This window comes from Capsicum annuum, chromosome 5 (assembly GCF_002878395.1).
Source record: "Capsicum annuum cultivar UCD-10X-F1 chromosome 5, UCD10Xv1.1, whole genome shotgun sequence".
NCBI lineage: Eukaryota > Viridiplantae > Streptophyta > Magnoliopsida > Solanales > Solanaceae > Capsicum > Capsicum annuum.
In genome coordinates, this window is record NC_061115.1 from 90,728,108 (window position 1) to 90,735,072 (window position 6,965).

The following is a 6,965-nucleotide window of genomic DNA, read 5'->3' on the forward strand; positions in this document are numbered from 1 at the left end:
AAGCTCATCCAAAGGTTGTTAATGCCATTTCTTTTAAGAATGTTAAAGATTATGATGATGAGGAAACAAATTCTCTTGAAAAGAAAATTTGATTCTTGTCAAACCAAATAGGGAGGGAGGGAGTTCCTGCACTACCTAAGGGCAAGGTCAGAATCAAGGTTGGAAGCAAAGGGATCATGATAGATATTGGCATGATAGAGATCAATATTGGAGAGATAAGGATATGGATTATGACTGGTACATACCTCCACATGATAGGGCCAAGGGTTAAGATTCAAGCCTCATTGACCCGAAGAAGTTCAAAAGTGAGGATGTCCTTGCTCGTATTTTGATATGTGTTGAGGAGCCCAATAAGATGATGAGAGAGTTGAAAAGTGATTGCTAACAACTTAATAAAACAGTGACATATCACTCATCCTTTATCAAGAAACTTGAAAATTAAGTAGGTCACATCTCAATGGAAGGCCTAAGGGTGGATTACCTAGTGACATGATTACTAATCCTAAGAATGATTCTCACATCATGGACACTGTAACTAGGAGTGGTTGGACTATTGGTAAATATGTTATTGAAATTAATGAAAACCCTAATGAAAGGGGAAGTGATGAATAATTATGTGAAAATAAAAAGTATCTAAATAAATCTAATAATACGATTTTGAAGACCAATAAGCCAATTATTAAAAAGCTGTGGCTAGTTACAGAAAATAGTGAAAGTGGGGAAGCTCCAAGAGTAGTTGATGGTGATGCTCCCAAACCAAATGAAACTCCAGTTGTTCCTTTGTATCAAATCAAAATTCCTCACCCATTCCCATAAAGGCTCAAGAAAAAGTAAGATGATAACAGGTTCAAGAAATTTCTTGCTAAATTTAGCAATCTATCAGTGAATATTCCATTATTAGAATCTTTACAAGAGAGGCCCGAGTATACTAAATTTATGAAGGATTTGGTTACAAATAAATGAGTCATTAATTTTTAAATTATAGAGGAAATCCACAATTTTAGTGCCATAATTTCTAGCAAAATGGTGGCAAAAAAGCAAGACCCGGGTGCATTCACGATTTCTTGCACTATTGGAGTGCACAATTTAGGAAAAGCATTGTGCGTTATTGGGGCAAGCATTAATTTGATGCCATTTACCATGTTTTAAAAGTTAGGTTTGGGTGTCCCCACACTAACCCCAATGAGGTTTTTAGTGGCCGATCATTCTATCAAGAAGCCCATGGGTGTGTTATGTGATGTTTTTATGAAAGTGGACCGGTTCATCTTTCCCTTTGACTTTTTTATTATTGATTATGAGATGGATCACAAGCTCTCCATCATTTTAGGTAGGCTATTCTCGGCTACCGGAAGAGCCTTATTGGATGTTAAACGTGGTGAAATAAAGTTTCAAGTGAATAATAAAGAGGTCTCTTTCTATATGTCTAAGTCTATGAAATAACCTAATGAATTACGAGTTGTTTTGGTGATTGATATGGTTGCTGATGAGGTAAATAACACCATAAAGGTGAGTATTATGGATGACCCCTTGGTGGGTGCATTGCTGAACTTAGAGAGTGAGGTGATTGAAGAAAAGGATGAGGTGGTTGATTTAATGATGAGTGTTGGTTCTTACAATAAAAAACCTTGTGACAGTAATACATTGCCAACCATTGTGGTGGATGGTTTATTGCCTCAGCAAGTGGAAGCCTCAAAATTTATAGTAAAAAAATTCACTAGTGTTTTTTGGTGGCCCATAGTGGGCATGAAAGGCATCATTATCGAACGTTGTTCAAATAAAGCCAAAAAAAAGAGACGTCATGAAGTTAAGACATTAAAATGAGAGTTTTGTTTGGGTGATGATGTGTACCTTCTTAACTATATATTGAAATATTTTGAGGAAAATTGTAAGTGGTTGGGCCCATTCATGGTCTCGAATATGTATTCAAATTAAAAAATTGAGTCTAAGGATCATTAGAAAAAGAAGTTCACGATGAGTGGACAAGGATTGATGTATTAACACATGGGAGGACTCAAAGCCACTACGGTTGTGTCACTTCAATTCAAGAATCCAAAGTAATTATTAAATGATGTCATGCCGCAACTTTAACTAAGGCGCTACTTGGGAGGTAACCCAAGGACTTTTCATAGATGTTTTCTAATTTATTTTTATTCTAATTATAACTTATTTTTGGTGTTTATAGGTGACATCATAAATCAGGATGTGTGAAAGAAGGTTTGGGGGCTCAAAACTATGCCCCAAAAAAATATTAATCTGAAATTTTGCCCCAGATAAGGTTGTTCTAGCTTGGACCTAGACTGGACATGCTTTAGCAGGCCAGGCATAGGCCAAGAGTAGAATGAACGTAGCTGGTAGCATCCTTCACTGCCTGGACATGTGTTAGACATGATGGAGTAGTCCAAGTGTAGACTAGGCACATATGTTGCACAGTAGAGCAACAACAACACTACCTAGACCTGCACTAGACATGCTTGAGCAGTCCAGGCATAGGCCAGGCACAACCTAAACATAAAAGATCTGGAGCAGTCTATTTTAACTCGTGCTATACATGCTTAAGCAGTCCAGGTACAAGTCCAACACACCTGGAATGCAATAGGGTCTTCAACGTAATATTGTTCTATTCTTTCATCTTTTTATTCACTTCTTTCAACCTAAATTCAAATTCTCAATCTCCTAACTCAATAATGCAACCCCAAAATCATAAAATTGGACATTTATTTCATTTTTCTCCTCTCTTCAATCAAATTAACGGTATGATTTTTTATGGTCTTATCTTTGAATTTTCTTTAAAGTATATATGGCCTTCATTTTCCATAATCTCTTTTGGTTTAAATTCAATTTTTTTTGAGCTTATGGTGGTAGAATAGGGTTGTTGGAATGAACTGTTCAGAATGTGTGCCTTGAATCACATGCTTATTTGGAAACTCTAACTTCCTTTAACTAGTGCACAATGTGTTCAATGAAATTTCCACTTGGAGTTTTTTTGCTAAATTGAGTGGTGGGTGATCTAATTAGGTTATTAGGAGTACCAATGGTATGTTTAGTGATGACTTAGTGAATTAGGCTTGCTCACATGAGTTTTATTCTATTTTTCAAGCTCTTACCTTTCATGCACACCATATGTTTGTTAAAACGTAATGAGAAAGGGATGTCTTTATTGTTACTAATGGTTAATGTATTCTTTCTTAAGCATAAATATGAGTCCAACTGCTCATTATTAGTGAAAAAATCAGTGGTTTTTGGTTGATTTCATTGATAAATGTCACTTCAATAGCCTTGATCGATAAATGTGCTTATCATATCATTCACGGGTCAAGTTCAATAAACCGAGAGACAAAAATGCTTACCTTGCCCGATGATAGATTGGATGACACTATTCTTAAAAGTATAGGGTCATTTGTATTTCTATTGGTACAGTGAATATTTTATGAACCAACTGGGCGATATGTGAAGAATGTATGACAATGTTAAGTTCAAAGAGTTGAGTATTGTGATAAAAAAGTCTCATGCATCATAATGATGATGTTACCGTGCATCCACCTTCATTTTGCTTTAGCTTTATTTTCTTTCTTCATATGTAAAAATCACAAAAACATGTTTTATTCTTCTTTTTTGCTTTGGTTTTGGTTTTTCCTTTTTCATAGGTATGTCTCCAAGGATGAATTTTCCATGGGGTTGCTAAGGAGGGCACTGCTTTGGATAAGGACAATGCACAAGCTACAACTAAAAAAGGGAATAGAACCAATCTCTAAAGTGATCCAACAAGGCGCAAAAGTGCAAACAAAGATGAGTTGCCCTTTGTAGAGATCCCACTTAGAGAAGCCCAGTCTAACGAGGCTCCTACTGAGATAGTACGACCACTTACTGACATGGAACAAATCACATAGTGTTCTACAGAGAATCTTTACCTTCTTCTACTCTCTTTCTATTTTACATTGGGATAATGCAATGCTTTTTAGTAGTCATTAGATGTCCTGTACCTATTGTTTTATTTGATGGGATTGGTTTGTATAGACATACACATACTCATACTCTATTGTTATATTTTACATTTATGTTGATTATTTACTTTAGCCCTCTTGGGGTTTACACTTTGATGCTTATTTACTTTAGCCATCGTGGGGTTTGTTCCTCATTATTGACATGGGTTTGGAGCGGCCCTTATTGGGTATATTGATGATAATGTCGAATGGTTCCTTTTTTTAGCTCGCATCATACACCTGATATTAATGTGATACCCAATTTGTGTGCCTTGTTCTTGTCACCTTTTGTATATACATGTCCAATAAACTCCAAGGGGTTTCTTCAAAACTCGATTCTTTCCTAAGGAGAAAAATTTTATTTTCTCTTTCTTTTGATCTTTTGTTTTTATTTTAGTATAGTTTCTTTGTCCAACTAAGTGATAGTTCACCCATGATTGATGATAAGGTGACATCCTTAGGTGAAGTATCTAGTCATTTGAATTTATTTGGAATAGGGAAAAGTTTGAAATACCTTCAAAATTTCATTGTCAAGGAATGAAATGATTTTGAGAACAACCAAAATATAGTTTATTTTTGAAAAAGAACAAGTATTCTATGAGTTTTCTCTTGAGTGAGACCATTAAATTCACTTTTTTGCTCTCTCTCTCTATACAAGGATGTGTCTTTGACTTGGAGTAACTTATTTAGCTGAAATTGCTCAAATTGGTTGGAAGACTATCCTTTTACTCTATGAGTATGATGCCATGTGTGGTGTGATTTTTGAATAATTCTTGTATATATATGTAGTCTAAAACTTGCCCTAAGTGTATTGAAAGTGAAATACTAGGCAAACTTGGTTTGGAGGATGACCTGAGGCCATTTTTGACTTGTTACATAGCCAAATTACCACCTTGACATTGTTCACTAGTTAATATCTTTGAACCTTTTTCCTATTTTTATTTCATTTTGTAATGATAACCATGCTAAAATACCTAAATCCTTTTGAAAATCTTCCCTTTTTATCACTTAACCTCTTTTGATGCATCGCATGATTCTAAATAATGAAATATAGGCAAAAGCCTAAGTTTAGGGGGTTGTGTATTTGGGAGAATAACTTAAGGGGTGGTTCAAACTCCAAGTTGGGGGAAGAATGTGATATTCTATATGACAAAAGAAAGGCATATGTAAGGTTGTCAAATAATGTGCTTAAGAGGCAAGAGATATGCTTGATGATAAAGTTGTAAAGCCTATCCCATAGAACAAGAAGAGAAATACGACAAGTGAGGGGATAAGAAGAGCTTAAATTTAGAAAATATCTTGAAAATTCAAAAAAGTGAACAAAGAAAATGGTGGATTGGATTTGTTCGGTAAATGCTAAGCCAAAGATTAAGGAAAGCAAAAGAATAGATTCGAAGGTGAATAACTTGAAAATTTTGTGATAGAATGATCAAATGCGTTGAAGGAGGTATTTTAGTCACTTGATCCATATATTCCTTCCTACACCTTAAACCTTTATCTAAACTGCAAGAACTTTGTGATTTCAAGCTAGGTAAGTCTATATTAGTTGCAAAAAACACAAAGGGAAAGCCTATGGTTCTACTCAATGTACTTGAATTTGTTTGGAAGAGTGAGTGTGAATTCTTTCATATTTTAAGCTTTTTTAAGAATTGAAATGTCTTGTGTATGTGGAGCTAACTCTTACATGTGAGCGGTATCAACACTTTGGGGTAGAGGGTTGTAACACCCTACATTTTTGGGCTAGACTTTGAATCGTCGTTCCTATATGTATAGACTCTAATTCCATGATTTGTATGTAAATACATGTATCATGATATTTATCCTAGTCTGTGAAGTGCTTATGAGGTGAAAAATATTCATGAGAATCTCTTAGAGTGAAGTTGAGCTAAGTTCTTTTGATTCAGCCAAATCTTTGTATTCGATTCTATAAGGGTTAACTTTGAACATGCATAACTTTTTATATATGAAGAAATTAACTTTGAATGTGCATAACTTCTTATATATGAAAAAATTTTCATCTCAAGTCACATCATATGATTATAATTGAGTTATCTTTCCAATGATAACAATTTTTCCTTAATTCGATACGCAAACAAAAGGTTATGGCTTTTTTCATGAGAGGCAGTAAGGGGAGGCGATAATCTCGCGCTTTGGGGGTTATTCCTATGGGATAAGGTGGGTGGCATGGGGGCTACTCCGCCAAACTAGAGGGTATGCCACGGGATCTATTCCTTCAGTGTTTTAACTTCTTGAGGTTCAAGGGACACTTTGGTCCATTCCCCTCAACCCCAAATGTCCCAGGCACAAATTATAACACCCAAAGGGCATTATTTGCCCATATTCTTCAAATCAAATCATGTAAAAACCCTCCCCTTTCCCTAGAACAATAATCTAAGATTTTTCTCTCAAGAAACCCAAGAATTCAAGCTTCCATGTTCAATAATCTTCAAGAAACATCAAGAATAGTGTGTCTTTCATAAGTTCATCATTCAAGTCCAAGATTCAAGCTTTATTCCTCAAGAATTCAAGGGTTCAAGTTTCAATTTTAAGTTTCTTCAAGAATTCATTCAATTAAGGTATGGGGGAGTTTATTCATGGGCCCCTTTCACCCATGGAGCCTAAAAAAACCTTTCTTTAATTTAAAAGATGAGTTTTTTTTTATGAAGATGCATATGTTCAAGATGAGTTTGTTTTAAGATTTTCCTTAGTGATTTGAACTAAATTCATGTCCTAGTATGATTCCATGGATAAGTTATGTTATTGCATGCTTTATGTTTTAATTTCCCATGTCATGTTCAATTGATCTCAAGATAAATTCCTAAATTATGTATTTAGCCATGAAGTCATGTTGTTTCCTCGTGCTTTAAGACATTCCCATGTTCAAGTTCATGATTGTCATATGTTTGATGAAATGTCTATGTTTTGGGTCTTTGAACCATGATTACATATTAAAGTATTTCAAGCTTGACATTATATTTTATGAAT